The sequence below is a fragment of the Papio anubis genome, chromosome 10 (genome assembly GCF_008728515.1).
Source record: "Papio anubis isolate 15944 chromosome 10, Panubis1.0, whole genome shotgun sequence".
NCBI classification, from domain to species: domain Eukaryota; kingdom Metazoa; phylum Chordata; class Mammalia; order Primates; family Cercopithecidae; genus Papio; species Papio anubis.
In genome coordinates this window covers 25,578,364-25,603,021 of record NC_044985.1, presented here as the reverse complement: position 1 = coordinate 25,603,021, position 24,658 = coordinate 25,578,364, and the positions used below count along the sequence as shown (strand labels likewise).

Below are 24,658 nucleotides of genomic sequence, written 5' to 3'. Positions count from 1 at the left end.
TTTTTTTTTTTTTTAATATTACAGGCATGTAGGGTCATTCCTAGATGGATTCCAAAACCCAGGACCAGGGGACTTCATGAGTTTGGAGGTAGAGAAACAAAAGCATCCTTTTTTAAATGTATATTTAGTGCCATGAACAATGCTGAACACATTAGATTGATGATCTCACACCTAACAAACATGGTTTAAGCTATTGCCAAAGGCAGTGAGGCAAGGCTAAAGAATAGCCAGGTAGGTCATGAAGAAAATGCCAATGAATCTGAGGTCGAGGGAGGAAAGAGAGAGAAAACTACCCCATGACAGTTTATAAGTTTGCTGTCAATGGAGCATGTTTCTCCTTTCACCTGAAAAGTTCCAGCTGTGTGCAAAGAGTCTTTCTCCTGGCTAACACGGTGAAACCCCGTCTCTACTAAAAAAATACAAAAAAACTAGCCGGGTGAGGTGGCGGGCGCCTGTAGTCCCAGCTACTCGGGAGGCTGAGGCAGGAGAATGGCGTGAACCTGGGAGGCGGAGCTTGCAGTGAGCTGAGATCCGGCCACAGCACTCCAGCCTGGGGGCAAAAACGGGACCCCGTCCCCAAAAAAAAAAAAAAAAAAAAAAGAGTCTTTCTCTCCTTTAGCAAGCCCTACCTCCTGTCTAGAAAACAAATACATAGCTGGATTGATGACTTACAAGATCTGATAATTACATAGACCAACTCCTTTGCAACATTGTAACCATGGCCACAGTGACCATTCTCTATGCAAAACCCTGGGAGGGCTGCAAATGTCAGCATATCCTCCTTTGTCCTCATGTATTTGTCTTATTTTCATCTTCTCTACTCTCAGCTACACTTGGATAGCTGTTGAATGTGGCTAAAATTACTCTATCTCATAGAAGGAGCAAGATCGTTTACACTATTGTTTGAACATTAGTAATGATTGTATCTTGTTCTTGAAATCTTTACTTATTTCAAAATTTGAAGTATCATTATTTTCAATAGCAGCAGTAGACTGTATTCTTTTGCTTATTAATTAATGGTATACAGATAGGTCAGAAGAAAATCAAACTGAACAAATGTCCCATGACTGGGGTAAGTGCGTTGATCTGCTTTTCCTTTCAGAGAGAAAATCTGTCTTTATTCCTAAACCAAGGTGACATTTAGCACCAGCAGATTCCTTTATTGGCAGTCTCAGAAGAGCAGCCCTAGACCGAATCAGCTTTAACTTGTTTCCATTAAAGATACATTGAGTGATATTGGCAAGACAAGGTGGCAAGAACTGATGCTGCTACTAAGTGTGGCACCTGATATTTGGAAAACACCGGAATCCTGCCACTGAATCAGTCAATTCAGCACTTCAATGGTCAACTTGAAGTGCTCTAGAGGAAAAACATATTTTTAAGTATAAAGAGCAGTTATTTGACATAATAGCAATCATGCAGGTACACTAGTATTAGCCATCACATTTGACTTCTTCAGCAACTCAAATTAAAAAGGGCTGTCTTGGTACAGAATAATATTAATATATAGTTCATAAATAGTTACAAATTAGTTGCTGAGAGAAAATTGCTTTCTGGGCTATTAAGATAGAGAAGGTCCTTTGGGGTTAGTGCTGGGCAAGAGATTAATTTTTATTGACATTTATATCATACCTCTGAGCTTTAGAAAAATAAAAGTGGAATCAAATCGGGTCAAGCAAGTACAAATGAGAAGATGTTGCTGGGAACTGCATGAGCACCTAAACACCTAAACCTAAATTAAACACGAGCAACTTTGAATTGCGACCCCCTCTGTGAATCATGCTGGGGGAGAAAATACAGAGGGTTTATTTAGAAAGTCTTGGCAGTAGGCAAGTATGGAAAAAAAGGTTTAAAATTGCTAATTTATTTTGCTAAGGAGCTCATCAAGACTAGTAGACACAGGAAGGATTTCAGACTGTCTCATAAAGTGGCTTACAATCAATTGCAGAGCTAGACATATTAGTCTAGAATCAAAATGTTATTGCTTTTAGTCACTGAACATAACTGAGCACAGCATGCTATAGAAAGATTGCAGGCCGCCAAAGCTGTTGGCTTTAGCAGATTTTTTTTTTAGCTTTTGCAAGTGACAAAAACATATGCAGAGCAGTGGCCTTCTTTGAGCATGTTTGGTGAGCTGATCACCTTAAATTGCAACTTAAAACTTTGTTACTGAAATAGTTTATTTTCCTCTTGATCCCTCCTAAAGTTCTCTTTCATTACTTTAAATGATGTATTTCTCACCAAGTATCATATTGATACTAGAGTTCTAGCACTAAAACAAGAGTCATTCCCCTGGGGGAAAAAAAAAAAAAAGAAAGAAAGAAAAAAAAGCGTACATATTGTCACTTTTGCAAAAGAATTTTTCATTAAAACACTAGCATCTGGGACTCTCAAAAGTGAAATAAAGTATAATGCTTGCTAAGGTATAAAAAGACCCATTCTCCAAATTACAGGACTTGAGCACTACAATTTTGCTGCTGTGGCTGTTGAACATTTTGAGGAGTGTTTCTAATCCCCTTTATAGCTTCTGTGCTGAATGCAGAAACACTGTTCTCTGGTGACAGAGTGATGTTAGAAGTGTTAAAAAGTGCTAGTTGGCTTTTGCAAGGTTATAGAGAGCTTTGTGAACCTCATCTTTTATTATGCTGTGTCCTACCTGAAAGAGATGTACACTTTACCTGCATTGGTTGAGGGGTCCATATATAATTCTAACTGAAATCCCCATTGCTAAAGGCAAGATACTGTGTTCTATCTGAATTCCAGTCCCTTGACTTTGACTATCAACAAATAGTCCCTAGTTAGCCGTATATTCCCATACAAAAAGGTAAACTTGTCACATTTTCATTATGCTATTTTAGCAACCACAGTCTTTGAAACAATTACTAGGTTTTTCTTTGTTTCTGCACTGAGGTAGGCTATTTTTGTTTGTTTTTGTTTGTTTGTTTTTTCTGAGACAGAGTTTCACTCTTGTCACCCAGGCTGGAGTGCAATCATGTCATCTCGGCTCACTACAACCTCCGCCTCCCAGGTTCAAGTGATTCTCCTGCCTCAGCCTCCTGAGTAGCTGGGATTACAGGCGCCCACCACCATGCCCAGCTAATTTTTGTATTTTTAGTAGAGATGGGGTTTCACCATGTTGGTCAGGCTGGTCTCCAACTCCTGGCCTCAGGTGATCTGGCCACCTCAGCCTCCCAAATTGATGGGATTACAGGCATGAGCCACTGCACCTGGCTGGCTGTTTTCTTATAAATGAAGAAACCCCAGAAATTACTAACTTTATTAATATATTTATTTTGAGATAGGGTCTTGCTGTGTCACATGGACTGGAGTGCAATAGCATAATCAGGGCTCACTGCAGTCTTGGACTTCCCTGGCTCTAGTGATCCTTTCACCTCGGCCTCCTGAGTAGCTGGGATGACAGGCACACACCACCACACCAAGATAATTTTTTGATTTTTGTTTGGAGAGATAGGGTCTCACTATATTGCCCAGGCTGGTGTCGAACTCCTGGGCTCAAGTGATCTTCCTGCCTTGGCTTCCCAAAGTGCTGGGATTACAGGTATGAGCCACCATGCCTGGCAAAATTGCTAACTTTAGTGTTCATTTTGAGTCAAGGAAGAATAATACCTCTCAAACAGTCTACCTGTACACTTTGTTTGGTTTCTATTACAAAGAGAGTGTGATTTCAGAACCAAACTTGGGTCATGCTAGTCCAATATCATTGGTCTCAATGAAGCTTTTGGTGAAGGAATGCCTGGAAAAAAATAGTATAAAGCAAAAATCATAATCATATCATTATGATAATAAAATGTCTTTATCATTTCTTCTATTCAAGCTTGTTGGAGCTTCTAGCTGTTTCTCTAAAACAAAACAAGACAAAACTTATCCGCCCTCTCCATGTACATCTGAACCTATTCCATTATTCTGTATATTTCTGATCTTATTCTGATTTAGAAAAAAAGCAAACCTGTTTTTACCCCTTTGTTAACATTCTAGATGATTTGGACCCTGTCCTACTTGGCCTGTCTGAAATTTGTCTTAAGCTTTCTCTGTTCCAACTCTGAACCCTGCTCAGAATGCAGCTTCCTGCCAGGTCATGGGTTTCTAACAGTCTCTGCCTACAGCAACTTGTCTGAGGCCTGAAGCAAAAACTTGGAAATGTCTTTGAAGAAAGAAAATTATAAATCAATAAGTACATTCAGATCAAAAGAAAGTGAGGAATCTGCAAAGGAAAAGCCATTTTAACCTTTTTATGTGAACTTCCGAAACCTAAAAAAAAAAAAAAAAATTACTTAAAATATAGGAAAAAAAGAGGCTACAGAGACAAGTTATTTCAAGGTTAACTGTTTTTGAGAAACCCGAAAAACGTCATTCACAACTGAAGCAAATTAAACAGCATCACACATTTTGTTTTGAGTATTGTGGTTAGCAGCAATAGCATTCATTGATACATCCACTCATCTAGTCATTTGACAGATGCTTGTTAAGAACAGTTTCTCACATGTTATTTCATTTAGTGCTTCCAAGTATAATGAGTTAAACCTAGATCCAGAAAACCAAAATCACATACTTGAAGTTTTTCATATTAAAGAGTGAGCTACTTTCAGTCTACTTCTTACCCCCCTTTCCACTAACTTTATTCCAGTCTTTGGTGATGTTATAAGTTCACAGGCAGTTGCAGATGAAAAAAAGAAGGAAAGATACTGTAATAAACATAAAGTAATGACTGGAAATAGACTGTAGCACTCAGCAGATAAGTATCACTGCTCAGTGTAAAAGACACCAAATCAGGTAGGAAATCACTATTACTGAATAAATTTGGCATATCTGGGTGCCAACATTGCTCTATAGCTTATGATGCTAAGATGTGGAAAAGACATGGTGTGTGATTGAGAAGGATCCATTAATTGATCACTTGATTGATCTTCAAGCAGGGAATGAAACAAATACTTGAAGTAATTACAAACATATTCCAAAGATTCATAATAATATGACTAATGTAAGAAAAATGCATAATGCATGTTAAATATATATATATATACACACACACACACACACACATTCTGTTTTTATATTGTGACATCTCATTCTGTTCAATTGTTCAATTTAAATTTGAATGTTATTTTGGTGGCTTTATTCTAGCAATATGGCAATTTAGTAGGGTAATAAAATAATTCATTTTAACTGATAAGTGCTCACCAAAAGCTTTGTATATTAGAGTTGAGTTTTATTGAATTTGAACCTGGTCTGGCATTACATTGCTGTTTAACAGATACCACATTTATCATGTTATATTATTCTCATTGCCTGTGAATTAGCCCCACTGTTTCCTCAAATGCACTTTGGAAAAGTATTTAAAGGAGTGTGTGTTTGGATAAAATGCATGTTTATTTCATTAATAGCTTTGTCACTGAATTAAAACTACATTTTAAAATACATATAAACTTAAGAATGATGTGGCTATTTTGCAAAATGGCCTTTGGACTTAAGATTCAGAATCAATTCAAAGCTGGATTAGGATCTCCTACTTTTTAGGACTCCTTCATTTCTCTATCTTATGTGATGTTTAGAAAGGCCTTTAAAAAATTCACAATGAAGTCCGGGCATGGTGGCTTACGCCTCTAATCCCAGCACTTTGGGAGGTCAAGGTGGGTGGATCACTGACAGAGTGAGACCCTGTCTCAAAAAAAAAGAAATTATTTTAAAATGAGCTTTGCAGTAGGACTTATTTGTACATGTCCAATGGCGATTAGGATAATATCTGTCTAATGTACTTGTATACTTGAAGATATATAATAATAGGCCGGGCGTCGTGGCTCACCTCTGTAATCCCAGCTCTTTGGGAGGATGAGGCGGGTAGGTCACGAAGTCAGGAGTTTGAGACCAGCCTGGCCAACATGGTGAAATTCTGTCTCTACTAAAAAAACACAAAAGAATTAGCTGGGCCTCGTGATGGGTGCCTGTAATTCTAGCTACTCAGAGGCTGAGGCAAGAGAGTCACTTGAATCCAGGAGGCGGAGGTTGCAGTAAGCCAAGATCATACCACTATACTCCAGCCTGGGCAACAACAGTGAAACTGTGTCTCAAAACAAAAGAAAAAAAAAAAGATACATAATAATAATACTTAATGTTTACTGAGCACTTACTATGTGAAAACAACTCTGTTATGTGATTTATTTACATTATCTCATTTAATCTATATTACATCACAATGAGTTAGATACCATTATTATGCCTATTTTATAAGTCAGAGCACTGAGATATAAAGGGAGACCAGTGGTGGCTTGCCCCGGATCCCACAGCCACTCCTTTGGGCTAAAGATAATATGACCTACACTTGGAATAATCATACATTATATAATTAGTAACTAGGTCTGTGGCTTTTTTTTTTTTTTTTTTTTTTTTAAGACAGGGTCTCAGTTCTGTCACCCAGACTGGAGTACATTTGATATGATAATGGTTCCATGGCATTTTTAAAGTAACATTTTATTAAACTAAAAAGGTGCTGTTTTAAGGTAGTAACACACCTAGATGAGTCCCAATAATCATAAATTTTTCTGTTACAAATTTTCCGAGTTCCAACTGGCATTACATTAAACATTAATGTTGCCAAATTGGGAAAGTTAATTGTCACATTAATTAGAATACATTGAAAATAAACACTATTTATATACATTTGATTTTCAGGTGAATTTGGCTGTCCTCCCTTTTTGTGTGGGTGGGATAAACAACTCTGTATATTATATTGCATGGATTCAAGGGAGCTAATTAGGGCCCATTTTCCCCACAGTCCTCAAAGTATATGTAGTTGTGTGTGTGTGTATATGTGTGTGTGTGCGTGCATATTTATGACAGAGAAAAAGAAGAAGGAGAGATAGAAAAACTCCAGTTAAAATGCAAATGCCCTTGAGACAGGTCTCGTTAACTTGAAGTCACATTAAGCTGTATGTGTCTGTGGATGGAGTGTGTTGTAACTGGAGGAAAATTGAACTGAACCATATGTCCCTATCAGGGTGGGACGATCCAAAGGGAAATCAGAAAACTGTGAGTAGGACTTTAGTGCTTGAGAGTAAGGGAACCTGTGAATATAACTAAGGACTTTTGTGGATTTTATATTTTATGTAACTTTAACATCTATAGTAAAGGGAATTTTATTTTAAAGCATCAGGGGTATTGCTAGAAATGCAGGAAAGAACAGATACATTTTTTGATAGCCTCAAACCAGCAACTAGGGAACTGTCATTTGCTGAGGCAGCTGCTTTCTCCATGGCTCTTGTCTCACGCTCACTCTCCAGCTGTCTTCTAATGTCTCTACATGGTATCTCCTCTCTGCCCCTCTCTGCAATTCTGCTCCATCCTTCGCACTCTTCAGTTCCTTTTCTCTGCTTCTGCACATTTGATAGCTAAACTAATCTAACTACAGATTTCATTACTGGTCTAGTTGAACTACTTGAATTCTCTTGGTTCCAATTCCAATATTCCCTGGAGAGAATGTGGTTGGATAGCTAGGGTCGGATGTATGCTACCTGCCAAGTCAGCTCCAGTTGGGTTGGCACAACATTCATGGGTGGTACTAGGGACCACCCATAAGGAGTTTGAAGTATGGCTTTGCCTTAAGGTTAATGTCCTGATCAAATCACAGGACTAAATAAGAGACGGTAAAATTAGGAGAACTGGCAGACATTGTAATTGTCCTAAAGCCCAGGGATGAAAGGGAAAGAATAATTTCTAGAACACTCTGGCAGAAGCAATGAGATTGACTAGGCATACATAAGGCTGGAAATATATTTTCCCAGGTTACTCCTGGAACAAATAATAGAAGAAAATAATGAAACAAAATCAATTTAATGGAGAAAAGGATGTATTCTAACTTTGATGACAGTTTATTATACAGAACAAGTGATAGTGATCATTAAATCAGGTCAGTGTTACCTTGGTTAAACTCTCAAGTTAATGAATATCGAGATGACCTGTTTGTAGTGATAACCAAAGGTCACTTTCAGGTGAATTCTACATCCTCCATAACCTGTATTTGTGGTTCTAAATCTTAGTTGGAGAACATTTTCACTGTATTTTATTTTTCCTTTTATATCTGAATCTCTGACTTTCAATAGTTTCAAGTTAAGGTTGATTTTGGAAATCATTAATACTTCTTCTATGAAACAGATCTTTTTCACAGTATCCGGAATGGCTCTTGTCCTGGCTATTATTTCAACCCTTATAGATAGTGCAACAGGTGATGCACTTGAGTGGAAGAACCTAATCCTGAAATGCATCACATTTCCATGCTCAAAAGCCCACTGAAATTCTATAATTTACTGTGACAATCACAGGGTAGCCGCTCTTTACTCTTTAATTATTGAAGGTGTTTTGTCAAGATAAATAATGATAATGTTAGTAATTTCTGACAGTATAGTTCCTGCTAGGATTTCCCAATAAAAAAAAATCAGTATTCATCCTCCTGAGTATATTTAAAAGACAATGTAGAACTCCTCTATATTTTTTAAAATGTAGAAATTTTTTTTAATTTATTAAAAATTTTTTTTTAATTTTTAAAAATTAATTTTTTTAAAAAAATCTGACAATTTGAGAGTAAAGAATAGGAAAATACACAATAGGTTAAGGAGGACTGTGATAGTAAAAAAAGAATAGTATTAAATTTAAATTTTAGAAATAGTAGTCATACAAAGCCAATATTGGCTGCTATAGACTAAATGTGTACTCCTAAAATTCATATGTTGAAGCTTAATCCTCAGTGTAATGATATTTAGATTTGGGGTCCTTTCGGGGGTAACTGGGTCATGAGAGTGGAGCCCTTATAAATGGTATTAATACCTTTATAAATTGATCCCAAAGAACTCCCTTGCATTTCAACCATGTGAGGACACCAAGAAAACACAGCTGACTATGAATCAGGAAACTGGCCCTCACAAGACACGGACTCTGCCAGTATCTTGACCTTGCACTTCCAGCCTCCAGATCTGTGAAAAATAACTTTCCATTACTTACAAGCCAGCCAATCTATGGTATTCCATAGCAACACAAAGAAACTAAGACACCAGTCTTATTAAAACCTGTCAGGTTGTCAGAATTCACCTTCTAGCCCTTAGCCACCTCTTTTTCCCTTGGGGCCCCTTTCCCCACCCACCACATATAGTGATGGCTTTATGTCCTTATTTTATCAATCTACTCTCAGAAAAGATTCTCATAATCTAATGCACACATTTCTAACTTACTCATACATCTTAATACTTTTACTATCCCAATACATTTCAATAAATAGCAAGCTCTAAAACCAAACAAATAAATTCAAGACTTGGAGTCTAATAAATTCTTTAAGGCATCATTAGTACTTTCTTGGTATTTTCACAAAATGCATCCCTGCCCACTTTTAATCAGAGCCATAGTTGGTATGAGGACAGTCTAGCCCAGAGCACATTCTCCAAAAGAGGTTTATTTTATTTTATTTTATTTTATTATTATTTGAGATGGGGTCTTACTCTGTTGCCCAGGCTGGAGTGCAATGGTGCAGTTTTGGCTCATTGCAACTTCTGCCTCCCAGATTCAGGCAATTCTCCTGCCTCAGCCTCCTGAGTAGCTGGGACTACAGGCATATGCCACCACAACTGTATTTTTAGTAGAGACAGGGTTTCACCATGTTGATCAAGCTGGTCTTGAACTCCTGACCTCGTGATCTGCCCGCCTCGGCCTCCCAAAGTACTGGGATTACAAGCATGAGCCACCACACCCGTCCCCAAAAGGGGTCATTTTTTAAAAGACTGTAAAAGTTATATGTTGATAGGATAATATATTAATTTGCTAAGGCTGCCATAATGATATGCCACAGACTGGATAACAAGCAACTGAAATTTATTCTCTCACAATTCTAGGGGCTGGAAGTCCAAGATCAAGGTACTAGCAGGTTTGCTTTCTTCTGAGGCCTCTCTCCTTGGCTTGCAGATGGCTGCTCCTTGCTGTGGCCTCACATGTAGCCTTTTCTTCATGTATGCATCCCTGGTCCAAATTTCTTCTTGTAACAACATTGTTGGATTAGATTAGAGCCCACCCTAAAGGCTTCATTTGGATTTAGTCACCTCTTTGAAGACCCGATGTCCAACACCAGTTACATTCTAATGCGCTAGGACATAAAAATACAAATTTTAGGGAGACACAATTTGGTCTATCACAGGTGGTCATTACGACTATAGCGAAGAGTCATTACAAAACGCAGTATAGAATATTTAAAATATCGGCAGGAGGAATTGTTTGAAGTTTCGAGAAAGTAGTCCAAAAATTGCATCTTTTATTATTTGTATTAATTATTTTTAAATAGATTGTAAGTGTGTGTCAGTATGTATGTGCTTGCACCATCATAGGTGAGTCCCTTTTCTCCTGTCCTGCTCTCAAGACCTCCTGTTCCTACAGGGAAAAACCAACTCTGCCTGCTGCTCATTTGTCCCCTGTTAAAAGTAGCCTGCAAGAAGGAGGTGCTGTCTCGCATCCAGAAGACATCTGTGCTTTTCTGTCGCCCCTTTGATATCATTACACAATCTAGGGATTAATATATTTTACATAAATAGATTTAATTTTGTTTTTTGTTGTTGTTTTTTTAAATTTGTATTAAGTCCTGGGATACATGTGCGGACGTGCAGGTTTGTTACATAGGTAAACGCGTGCCATTAATTTTGAATGGGGATGGTTCTAGGAAATATCAACAGGAGCATGTGGGAAATCATTATATGAGAAGCCTTTATTTTTGTCCTTTACCCCCTACTATTTTCTTAACATCAGAGTTCTGAAAGTTGATTAAACTCACGTGCCAGTTAGAAGGCACTTTTCTTCAATATTTCAAACTGCTGGTTGAAGCAACACAAAGATGCTATAAATGTGAAAGGAAAATCTGTGGCAAACGTTAGACAATTTCCGCTTTCTAATTTAAAAATATTCTTAGTACACAAATGTAACACCTAGAACAATGCCCGTCAAGTTGTTGGGTCTTAATAAATACCTGTTGCTGAATGAATCTGGCAAGCTGTCTCCTGCTCCCACGGCATTTTACACCTGCCTCTTTTACAGCAGTCATTGTATGGCATAATGATCACGTGTTCTTACATTTGTCACCCTAACTAGACTGCATATTCAATTTATTTCTGCATCTACAGGATGTAACAAAGTGCTTGACACATGGTGGACACTGAATAAATTTGTTTTGACCAAAGGACATAAAGAACACGTATTTTCAACAGTGGTGCAGACACAACTAGCATTTCACAGCCCTGTGTGTGCAGTAATTGCAGGAGTGCCTCTAGAAACTTGCCACAACATTTCTCTGATGCCCCAGATCTCTTAAATAGAGGATTTCTAATATTCATCAGAGGTAAATCTCAAGGACCAAATATTCCCAGGAACGACAATACTACAAATTCATAATACGGTATGGAGAATTGGTATTGGATTCTTCCTATGAATGGCTGAATCAAAGATGCTGAGAACAGTAGGACCTTTTGTTCATAGTCACTGGGTGTTCAGGATGAGAAGAGAGATCCCTGGCAAATCTTGACATTTGCCTCTCTCACTGTTACTGTAAGATTTAGCCTGGATGAATCTGGTAATGGTGTATACAAGGGATAGTGAAAATAAAACAGTCACGCATTCCGGAAGGTGAAGTCATAATCCGTATACCTAAGGTCATTAATGTGAATGCACTTAAATCATACTGATTTTCCTAATGCCAGCATATATTCAGAGACCTAAAATTTATTACTTATTTGTGTTTGCTCGGCTGATTTTCTTTTTATATTTCTTTTGTTGCCTGTATTTGGTAATTTGGTTGTCTATTGATAAAGAGACAGAGGAATAAATTGAAATAATGTACTGTATATACCTTGGCTGATAAAAGGTCTGGGGATAACATGGCTTTTTGCCTAAGACAGAAATTAGAAATTATCAATAGAATAGAATCAAATATTATTAGTTTTTAAGCAGTGATTAGAACTAAATATTAGTATTAATTTATAGATGTAATGAATTTTGAAGTGATTAAAAATATATGTTTCTTAACTTTTTGAGGCTCTGAGAATTTTACATAATCCATACTTTTTTGGCCTAACAAGATATTAAGAGAGAATATCGAAGAATTACAATATCACATTTGCGTGTTCTGAAGATCACATTGCTTTCTGCCTTTGAATACTTTCCTTCATGTACAGCAATGCCAAGGATCAGCTCTAATTATTTTCAGTAAGAAATGGAGGAAAACATGATTTAATTGATTTTCTCCAGTCTGCCAGAGGACTTGGAAGCAGGTTGGTATAAAAGGATACTCACCACACTAAGAGTTGAGTTGTAGAATTTAGTTCATTTCTGTCACTGCTTAGTAACTACAGTCAATGCATTTAATTGAACACAAAAATGTTTACTGAGGATTTTCTACACACCTTATGTAGTGTTAGGTACTGAAAACATAAAGATGAATGAGACACAGCCTCTCTTCTGTGCCTCATTGTCTGCCTTCTTGAAGAATGTGAGCAATTTATATGGCGGAGAAAACAATCCAATCAAAAGGCACAGCGTGAGCAAGGTCATAAAGACTTGAAAGTGTCCTAATTTATTCCTCAGCGTTTAGGTAAAGCAAGTGTTCCACCGAGAATGAAAGATAGCATACCTTAGAAAAGACTGCATTGGAGGGAAGCATGATAGCGTGAAGGGGTCTCCAAGGTCATTCTGAAGATTTTGGGCTTTACTTATGTGAGCTTACCTAAATTTCCTTATAGGTTTATAGGATGGGAAGCATGACTGTTTTCTGATTATACTTAGTCATGTTCTATTTAAACAGAAACAAATTTTTATTGAATGGTGAAATTGAATCTATTATACTAATTAAAAGAAAAATCTAGAAATGTGGGTTGGGGGCAGAATATGATAATCATTGAAAGACATGCTATTGAAGAACTATTTTAGGAACAGAAAAGTCATGATTAGCTCAATGGAGCTATCATAAATATGAGGGATATTTAAAACTTTGGCATCTATTTGGAGTTAAATAGACCTGCATTTCAATACTTGCTCCCCTACCTACCAGTATGATTGGAATACTAGAAAGAGACACTTCAGTTCCTTAGGCCTTTGTAGCTTGTCTGTGGAATGAAAATAAAGTTTGAGTTAGTGAACAGTATCCAGAACATAGTAAGCACTGACTAAATGGTAGTTACATTTTTAAATTTATTCTTCCTGGAAAAGGAACCATGGGAATGAAAGGAATTGGTAGAATAATGTTTACAGCATTAGCACAATGTGTTAGTAAATAGGTTTGAGTTAGAAAAAACAATCATTAAGCACTACCTACATTTAAAGGTAGAGTGACCTACCTTCATGATTTTCCCAGTACTCAGGAGATTTTGAGACATGGAATGTTTATTGCTGAAGCTGAGAAAGGCTCTGAGAAACTGGGATGGATTGATCACCCTATATAAAGGGCTTTTCCCACATAAATCCTATGAGGAAATATGATGATCCATTCTGTAGATGGAGAAATTGAAATTCAAAAAAATAAGGTTACTTGCTCAAAGTCACATAGCAGAAATTGACATTCAAGCCTACGTTTTTTCTGATCATAGATAGGCAGTTACAGTGTATAAATACAGTGGTTCTAGAGTTAAACCACCTGGGTTTAAACTCTATGTGTTTATGCCTCAGTTTTCCCTGTAAATGAGGTTAATAATGCATTTTCTCATAGTTTGTTATAAGAATTAAACAAGGTGGTGTATGTAAGGAGTTTACATTAGTACATGGGACATGGTAAACTCCCCAAAGAGCAGATGTTTTGGCTCAAAAAAAGTATTAACCTTTTACTATGTAACCAATAATCTATAAGAGACAGCTTTAAGAATAGAGGATATAAGGGACTCAATTTTATGTCCTTTGAGTTTGAATCAGATGATTACCAAAGGAAAATGTCCAATAAGCAACTAAAAATAGGAATTTGGAGCTCATATGAACAGCCTGAAATAGAGATATAGTCAATTATACCAGATAATAGTTGATGACATGGGAAGATATGGGCGGATCCTTGGAGAGAAAGCATGTGGTTAGAAGAGACTACTGCCAGGACACCAAAGATATGAGGAAGAAAGTATGAATCAGATGCTTTCAGGTGTCTAGTCTGAGATGACTGCTAAGCTTATTTTTAACAAGGGAGATAAAGTACAAACTCAATATGCATTATGCATGTTACACAACGCCTAGGGGAAGAAGACGTGGGGCTGCAGCGGGGGAGCAGTGGGGAGCAAGAAGCAATTGAACTTACGTGATTCTCTAAGGGCCTTAAGAAAAGTTGAAATCTTAAATTTCAAATTCAAGAACCTGGAGGGTTTTATGTTACGTTGAATACAATGAATTAGATAATAAAAGTGTACATACTTATTTGATGATTGAGACGGCACTTCAAAATATCATGTTGTGTTTCAAGTTGATCTTTTAAACCACCCTTACATGAGAAGTAGAGAAGTTCTGCTTAATAAAGCATTTTAACTGATACCATTTTGAATAAGAAAAAGGTTAGTAAATGAAACGGAACAGAAATGCAATGGAATAAAATCCCCGTGCATCGTGACACTGAATGTACTTTCAAAAATATTCCTGATCTAAGCATTAATGCAAAGAAGTCATTCACCAAGAACATTATATTACTTAACAATCCTTTGAGTTCCTCATTTTTCATTTTTCTCATTAAAATGGACTACTTAGTTGGCTTATTTTTAATTGAGCCTGAGTTTCTGCCATCAAACTATATGTGAAATCTCTCATCAGAATCACTGGAGACCTGGGAGGTGGCAAGAAATCAGCAAAATATTGAGAAGAAAATGTAAAAAAAAAAAAAAAAAAAAAAAAAGTGGCAGAATGGGAGTGGCAACTCCATGCATCCTTTGTAATGAGAGATTTTCTTACAACGGAGTATATGAGTATGGTTTAGAAAATCGAGTTACCATCTAAACTGATATAGCCAGCTCATTGGCAAATGAACAAAGCAAGTTAGGCCAATGTAACCCCCTGCCAAAGTTTCCATTTTTGCACCAGGGTTTCTCTTATATGCATCCTCAGCAATGTCACTGTAGGAGGTGCTAAACTCAGGATGTGTGATTTAGAGATTAAATGACTCTAGTTGATATTACTAGCTGCAGGATTCATTTCAGAAAGCTCAAGACAGGGATTGGTATGTGGGAGCTGAATGAAAGGACTTCAAAATTAAAAATAATATCCCTCTAAAACTCAAAGAATGAGCTGACAATCCAAAGTGCCTTGGCACACATCCATAATGGTTTTCTCTCTGTCCTGGAAGTCATGCAAATCATCACTGAGATGAATGATGTTCTTGTGAAAGCTTTTAATTTCATAAGAAAGAGAATTACCTGTAATCATTGTGTTATTAATACATAAAAACAGGCTAACATGAGCCGTAGATTAACCATTGCCTTTTAATTTAACACCCTGGAGAGGAAAATTCAGGTAATTATGCTTTATCACCAAACAGTAAGCACAGATTTGTCTTTCTCGGTTGTCTTTGTAACAGTATGCAAAATCTTAAGCCAAGAGGTTCCTTATAACACCTGTATATTTTAAAAGATGGTATTCTTTCCTTAATGGAGAAATAACTGCTTATTCTTACTCTTTTCTAATATTTAAAACCATGAATGCAAAAATGACTTTTACTGAAAATCATATGTGATTGTACTTGTTAGGGGACGTCGAAGAAACATCCAGGACAACTCAGCACAGGTGTTGAAAATGTTCTGTTTATCCTATTATATATAATCAGATTAACCTTTCCTTTTGTGCTATAATTATTACACAGAATGGCAAGGTTCATTTGGTGAGGCATGACTTTCTTTTAATGAGCTCACTTATGTAAATCCCTTGATTAAAGGAGAAATAAGAGAAATGGGAGCAATTAGCACAACTTGGGCAGACAAAAACCTAATTTGAATCAGCTAAAATTAGAGAGAAGCTCAAGTGGTTTACTTTGAACCTTAGATCACTCCCTTTATAGTCCCACAACTATTTGGGCCTTAATACCTCACACCTGGGTTAGGACAATAATTTCCACACTGGACATTTTGCATTTTGACTTTTTTTTTCAATAATCCATCCTGCAAACAATTTTCTGGAAAAATATGCTTAAAACATTTCTGAGCATTTCAAAACAGTTCAAAAACCTTCACTAGCTCCCTACTAACCTATGAATTTTTTATCCATGTCCCCACTGGGAATTAGACCTACATGTGGCCACCTCAAACTTTTCCAAAGCGCTACTAACTGGCAGCCAGCAGTCTTTGGTAAAGATAATCTGTTGAATTTACACAGTGTTTTATAAAACGTTGAAAGCAGTTAACTCCTGTTTAAAAATCAGAAGAGGTCTCATTTTTAAAAGCATGTGCCCTAGCTACCTTGGGACCTATCCCTAGGGGACAACAGTTACGTTATAGCTGAGGGGAAGCTGCCTCCTTGCTTCTGGGATCATCCCTCTAGTTTTCCAGAAATTCCACATTCTTATTGCTTTATACCTCACCTGTTCCACTCATTTTCTTCACCTGCCTATAAGCGTTGTAGTTGGTAACCTCTGTTGTATACTATGGTACTACAAAAACTTCTACCTAAGCCAATTGATCTAACCGTGGTCATTCCTACCTCCATGCCATTTTCACCCAGTGTCGCCCACTTAAAATACCTTGTTTAGGATACATCATCATTTTACCCTTCTAAGTTCTCCTGTTTCAAGGATATTCCCCAGTTCCTTCTATCATCAGGGATTGTGCCTGCCTTGACGTCTCACACTGTCTTTGGTCTGAAGAATTCTATGGTGGTTTGGCATTTGGTTTTGAAAACAAATAACACAATTTCTAGCAGTCTATATATTATTCACTTCCAAAAATACATTATAAGCTACTAGAGGATTGGGGCAATCACATTTGTCTTTTTGTAAATCTCACTGTAGCATCAAATTGTATAAACAATGAGGACTAAATAAATATTGAAAATTGAGTTATTCCAGATACTGCTTTTGGCACTAGAAACCCGAATACAAACAAAACACTGACGTTTAGTCAGCTTCCCATGTTAGTTTATAGTTTATCATGAGAAGACTGTCTTAGGGCAATGCAACATTAAGAAGCCTGTAGATTAGTTTTGAAAATAAAATTAATATCATTTATTAAATACTTATCTTCCAGGCACTATTTTAAATGATTGCCTCAATTAGCCCATATAATCCTCACAACCATTCTTTGAGGCAGGTTCTTGGGGATAACAGTAACCTTGTTTCTTGTGCTTTCCCAAGGATGTCTAGATTATAAGTAATGGCATCAAGATGTGAACCCAGATATTCTGAGTCAAGAGACGTAAGAATGGAAGGAATAATTCTGTCTGTGAATCTGGAATGATTTCCTAGAAGGGGTGGCATGCTGAGTTGTTCTTGTGATGCTTAGGAGTCCATCATACAGACAAGGGTAAAGCATGCCACACCAGGAGTAGTGAGAATAATGTGATTAAAGACAGTGAGCAGAAAGTGAGTGATGTGTTCAGGGATTAGCAAGCAGCTAAATGCGGTTAGAGGACCAGATGTGGCAGAATGACGTAAGAAATAATAAGGAATTTGGACATTTTTCTATGGATAGTAGAAAACATCAAAAGTTTATAAGCAATGCTGTAATGTGTTCAGATCCATTTTAGTGAGATTAGCTTCTACAAAAGTTTGGATGATGTTTTGGGGCCAGGCAATCCAGGGAAGGCAGGAGTCCAATCACAGTTACTGAGGTTTTAGCCAAGAGCAGTAAATTCAGATGCCAATCAGGAAACAAAGAGGAGAATTAGATTCTAAGAAATTTGAGAAGAAGCTTGAGGAGATATGATATCAAAATTTCAAACCTAATTGTTGATGCCCTTAATAAATATGGGGACATCAGGAGGAAATTTGAAGCAGTAAGATATTGAGAGTAGACTTTGTAAATACATCTTAGGTACCTTATCAGAATTTTTTTTTTTCCTTTATTATGTGGTAGCTCACATTGATCCTATAATTCCCTGAGAAGTTTCCAGTTCATTTTGGCATCAAGCACAAGTTCTCCTTAAAGGGGGAGGGTAAGTTCGTGTAATATTTTTAGGTTTTATGGCTTGATTTTGGGAAAAGGGATTCTGGTTTCTATGACTCACCTTGGGCAAGAGGGATTCTGGTTTCTATGGCTAGCCTTCGGGTAGAAAGGGACTGAGAAATAGGGCAGGAGAAGGTAAGAGAAAACCTTTTGCTTCTGAGGCCTTCACTTTAGGCTATTATTTTCTGAGGCCCAACAGTGTGCACATAATAATGTATGGGTTACACGTAAAAATTAGCATACATTTCTAATGAAAAAATGTTAGCTCAATGTATTATTCTCTTAGGTCATATGAGATTACAATTTTAGAATAAAGAAACTAATTTTAACATTAAGGATGAGGCTTCCTCTTGTGTTTTCCTTTATTATTTTGATAAATCAGTGCTATTCCAGGCACTGGGAATATAGAAGTAAAAAAATAAATAAATAAATAAAAGACAAGGCACCTGCTCTCATGGAGTTTACAGTCTGCCAGTGGGGAATAAACAAATACCAGCTTTTACACAGGATTTGAGTAGAGTGTTACAATAATGTTGAAGGTATCTTACCAGAGTTTTAAAAAGTCAATAGAAATTTAATAACCACACTATTTTGCTTGATTAATTTTTCTCTAGGAAGTTGTGTAGTTACCAGAAGCCTAATGAATAGAAATTTACCCTTAGATGGCAGGAAAATGTACTGATGCATAAAGCAATATCTAAAGTCCTCTTTAGTTCTCACACTAAACCTCATATTTACATATGAGTTTCAAAGGTAGAGTTCCACGATATTATGTATATTCTTTGATGTAATCCTTTTCTTAACACAAAGCAAATTAGCAGATGACAAAGGAATGTGCCTTGGAGACTTAGAATATATTTCATTTGGGCTGCCTCATAATGCCAGTTTTGCTTCAGTTTTACCATTTCTTTTTTTTTTTTTTTTTTGAGACAGAGTCTCGCTTAGTCGCCCAGGCTGGAGTGCAGTGGCGCGATCTCGGCTCACTGCAAGCTCCGCCTCCGGGGTTTACGTCATTCTCCTGCCTCAGCCTCCCGAGTAGCTGGGACTACAAGCGCCCGCCGCCTCGCCCGGCTAATTTTTTGCATTTTTAGTAGAGACGGGGTTTCACCGTGTTAGCCAGGATGGTCTCGATCTGCTGACCTTCTGATCCGCCCGCCTCGGCCTCCCAAAGTGCTGGGATTACAGGCGTGAGCCACCGCGCCCGGCCCAGTTTTACCATTTCTAGTATCAACACTTTCATTTTCCATTCGTCATACTTTTAGAAGGCAACAAAGCTCAAAATGAGGCAAATATTCACATGCTTGAAAAACACTACTAGAAAGGCCATTTCAAAACCTGACATTATTGTATACATACTATATGCCAAGTACTGCACACTGGAGAATTATAATATCTATAAAATAGAACTATTGGCTGGAAGGCTATGCCACCATGCAGAAGCATATTTTGGCACTGGAGAGGTGATCCAGTGTTGTAACATAGTACAGGTTATATATATATATATATAAAAATTGTATTGAGGGTAAAAATGAAAATCAACTAATTAAAAATAAACACAGGCATTAAATTAAGCAGCTCAAAGTTGTAATCCTGACTCTCCTTTTGTGCCCTTGGAGTGATGAATCATTGGGTTCACTATCAACATTTACAAATGATGTGACTATTAAACAAAATCAGCTATGTATAGATATCTATAGCATCTAACAAAGGAACTGTAACATAGAGAATGCTAAATAAGTAGTTTGTCTTTCCTGGTTGCCTGTGGTTGGCAACCCTGATGTGCATTATAATCATCTGGGGAACTTAAAACCCTACTGGGGACCCAATCAGTGTCTCTAGGACGAGAGACCAGGTATCAGTAATTTTTTAAAGCTCCCCAGATGATTCTAATGTGAAGCCAGGATGGGAAATATTGTTTTTTTATTTCTGTCTTCATGCTTATGCATAGGATTTAGACTGTTTACAGATAAACTTCTTCCCAATTCCTGTGGGTTAAGTAGGATTGTGATGAAGGAAAGACAGAATGAGAGAAGAGAATAAATTATCTCTGCTGTCTTCAAATAAGAGTAGCTAACTCTGTTAACACATCCTCTAATTCCGTGTTTCTCAAGGTATGACTTTGCAGTACCTGCACCAAAATAACTCTGGGTCCTGGTTTAAAATACAACATATTGAGCCCAGCCACAAACCTTCATAATAATTTCATTAGGAATGGGGCAGGGGCAGAAATCCAAATTTTTATTAAATACCGTAAAGAACTTCATGTACTCAAAATTTGAAAATCACTGCTCTAAGTTAATGCCCTAAGCTCTTTTTTTTTTTTTCTTTCTGAAATTTCTTCACAAACATACTGCAGTTGCTATTGAATAATTTCTATTTGGAATATGCTACAGCTCAGTCAAATAATCAGAGAAATTAAAGAAGGGGTTTAATAGAGTATGGAAATGTAGCTACCGAACATAGCTTGAAGATAGGTGGATTTGAAAACCCATTTACCATTTTGATTGACCTAACTGTTTCAATCTTTCAAAAAGCAAAAATAGTCCAACTCTTTTTTCTTTTCTAAGTGTACAACCGATTTTGTAATGTCTGGATCTCACTTAAAGAACAAGTGAGCCCTTTAGGTTTCATTGATATTTTCTCAGGAACACCTTTCCCTGATTCTTGGGTCCATTAGGCCAACCTGCTATTGGTTTTCTGAGCATCCTGTACAGCAGTCACCATTCTTTATTGTTATCCTCTGTATACTTGTCTAAACTTTCTACCTGGTAAGATGTGCGAGAGCAGGATTTTCTTTTGTCTTGCTCCCCACTGTTTTTCCAGCACCTAGAGGCTCTATACTCCACAGAAGCACTCCCTGAGTGAATTTTAAGTGCCTCCTACCTCGCCACCCTCCACCACCAAAAAAAGTTTAAATGTGCTTGGGAATGTAAGCACCAAGTAAGAATGCTTTCATGCAGTCACCGACCTTTAAGCTTTTCTCTGCAGAAGCAGCAACTGTCCTTCCAAGAGATGACTTTTAGCTCCTCTAGCTCCTACTCTGCTACCTCCTCACCGAATTTAATACTATACAGCTCAGAAACAGAGAATGTTGGTGCTAAACATGAAGGTAGAAGCACCATAAGCAAAAGCTAGCATTAGCATCATGATAGTAACCCTCATATTAAAGTGTACAACAGTGCTAGGTGCTGTACCTTCCTCCTGGTGATGTACTGTGGGTTTCACCACCTAGTCTTCTTCTAGTTTTGAATGCCATTTGTAGCCACTTTCACAGAAATGGAGCCAATTATTTCTTATAGAAGAAAATCTGTAGTTCTGTAGTCTATTGATGACTTTTAATTCTCTTCAAGCATGTTTGATGTTGTTCAGGTGGCTGAGTAGCACCACATGCAGCATTACCAATGAGGCTTATGGGATCTAGCCTGGTGTACAAGTCCCATATGACATTACCCATGGATCTAACCTGGTATACAAGTCCCATATGATGTTACCCATTTTGCTACCATCTTTTCTGGAAAACATTCTCATTTATTGTTATCTTTACATTTAACTCTCTATATTTACTTTCCAGTGCTTCTCAGATAGTCTAATATTTGCTTCTGAGATAAATTGTATTCTCGATGCACGTTTCAATGTAATATGAAAGTAACAAATGTCATATTTACTGCCTCTTTCCAGAACATTAACAAGGAGAGTAAATGAGATTGAACCTAACAGCAACCCTCTACCTATGAGATGGGAATGCTGTATGAATTCGGTGACTTACTGTGTTTTATGATCCTTATTTTATAAACCATTAGCTAATAGTCCAGCTAGTACACATTCATTTTTAAGTTAAAATGCATGCGGTGACAAATTTTATGCTGATTACTGTTTATTTTTTAATTACTAAAATAATGTAGAGAAGAAATGACTGTTTTATTAACTATAAATTTCTAATTTTGAAAGAATGCCATGTAAAATATAATATGACTTTAAAATTGTAAAATGATATGTGTTATGTTTAAACATGTCTGGTTAACAAAAATAAAAAAAGATATGTTTATTTATAAAAATGACTGCCCTTAAAATTAAGAAAACTGACCTATCTTATTTTTTATAAGGACAGTTCTACAATACACAAAAGGTTATCATTACATTACCTTATTATTATAGATTTTTCTGCATGTTTATTTTAACATCGCCCATGTCTTTTAACTATTGCCCATTACCAAGTGGTAAACCATTAATGTCCATCTTTGAAGGTGTCATTCAAATATAAAAACAGTCACCCATATCCCCTCTCAGTTAGTGGTCACCAAACCAACTTCTACATATTTAGTTTCTTAATCTTCCCTCAAAATTGAATCTCTCCAGCTATTTAATCACTATAGTGGTTCCTTCTGATTGTCTGCTGAGAAATTATGGGGAAAATTGATGTATTATATCTTAATATTCTTACTACTAAAATTTCAAAATAGCAGGTTGTAATGTGACTGCTTATAGCTGTATATTTTGGTGAGGCATCTAGTATTCAGAGTTGTTCTAAGTCTTCAGTTGCACCCCCGTTAATAATTTAAATTGTCCAGAATGGAAAACCAGAATTAATAATGTGGAGATTAAATTCTTTATCAAAAACAATGTAAACATAAGTTTAAAGAAAAATCATAAGGTATGTTTTGTATATGGCTGCACAATTATTTATTTTATTCAATACTAAAAGTAACTGATACAATTTCTGCTTTTCTTTTTTTAATTTTTTTTTACTTATTTTTTATTTTTTTATTTTTTATTATTATTTTTATTTACTAGGCAAAGAACTTTATTAACTTTTGTTTCAAACTTGATTCTCAGGCTTCTTCGGCTTAATTAGCTGCAAAGAATGAATTGTGTATAAGCAAAAACTGAAAAGAGCTGCAGTGTCCAAGGGGTTTGGGCTTAAAAATATTAGAGATCTAGATTTTATCAGATCCATAAACAAAAATTTCTTAAAAAGCAGTCATAATATAAAATAGCAGCTCCCAGTAACTTCTTCAAGTTTTATCTTCAGAAGTTGACTCAATTCAGTTTGCCTCATTCTTGGAAGCCTCATCAAAATTCTCCACAAGATCTGGAACTTCATCATCATCATCCTCTCCAGTAGCAAGTGGTGCTTTTCCATCCACAGATTGTTTGGGCAGAGCTTCGGCCAGTCTCCTTAAACTAGTCAGACTATCTGCGCCAAGATGGTTTAAGATGCTGGGTAGCATTTCTGTCAGCTGCTTCGTCTCAGCATGGCCTGTAATGGTGAAAGTGTTCGCTGCCAGAGATGCCTGAACTTTAGGGTTGTTAAAGTGGATCACTGTTCCTTGGTTTGTAAACATATTCACCTCTTCAATACTGGAGATATTGTTTACCCCTAACTTCTTTAAGGAGAACTGAAGTTTTTTATCATCTGCTGTGGCTGTTCTATGAACCACCTTCTTCTTTCTGCGAGCAGTTCCTTTCCCACCAATGCGCACTTGTGCCTGCAGTTTGGCGAGTTTTTCCTGGTTCATGATTGTTTCTTTCATCTTGTCGGAGCGAATAAGGGGCTGCGAGGGGGCCTAGGGTTGGTGCTTAAGGGGTCTCTGGTGGACCAGCTGAGATTAGGCGCACACACGCGGGGACGCAAGATGGCAGCTAAGGAAGAATTTCTGCTTTTCATCATGATTATTCGATGATTTCATGTGATTCTGTTGTATGAGTACTTTATTGGTCATTTATAATTGTATTTTAAATGTCAAATAAGCACCCTATGTTTGATTTTAGATTTATTTCAACAATATAGTACTTCCTACTCTAAGCCTACTTTTAGTAGGAATTTATCTTTTCTCATGGTTGTACTGAGTCTGCTGAAAATGCAAGATGAGAGAGGAAGAATAAATTAGTAAAGTTGTATCTGGAACACTCTTGCAAGTAAACCATGAGTTGAGTTATTTGATTAAGGAAAACATTATATTAAAGGGTATTTGTGCTTTATAGATTTGTAAAAAGCAAGGTTATGATATATAACATATTTTTCACAAGGTAGAAATACAGGTAGTTCAAGGAGAACTAAATACATTCTATCTTATTCGTTATTTCAATCCATAGACAGAATTTTCGTCCATAAAATGGAAGATATTCTACTTATAATACAAGATAAGTAAGAGAATATATAGGCCGCAGCTAGTTTTCTGGTAGAATTTGACAGTAACATTGAATCAACTATTTTTACAATGTTTTCAGCCAACCTGGTCTCTGGGCTTTTGAATACGATGTTATTTAGGACCTCATCTGGTTTTGCTTTGTTTTGCTTTACATTACGGTGGCGTCAAAATTACTAAGGGCATATATGTGTTTTTGTGGTGAGGATGATTGAGGACATGGTCATTGTTTAGGCTGTGCTGCTTTTATTTATAGTAACGTCGGGATGAAGTCAGAGAAACCTGATACAAATCAGCTTTATCACATATCAAGGGCATGAAAATTCCAAGTTAAATCATTTCTAAACCTTCCTCGTCTTCAAAGTGGGG

The 24,658-nt window shown here is 36.8% G+C and overlaps 1 protein-coding gene and 1 pseudogene across 2 annotated transcripts in view; one reads left to right on the top strand and one right to left on the bottom strand.

Moving 5' to 3' along the window:
* The window catches only part of LRP1B (LDL receptor related protein 1B), a 1,950,491-nt gene that overhangs the window by 429,147 nt on the left and 1,496,686 nt on the right, over nt 1-24,658 (top strand). The gene's annotated exons all lie outside the window — the stretch shown is intronic.
* Nucleotides 22,930-23,784, bottom strand: LOC101000301 (annotated as a pseudogene). Its single transcript, XR_635347.3, has one exon. The product of XR_635347.3 is annotated as a transcription factor BTF3 pseudogene (transcript).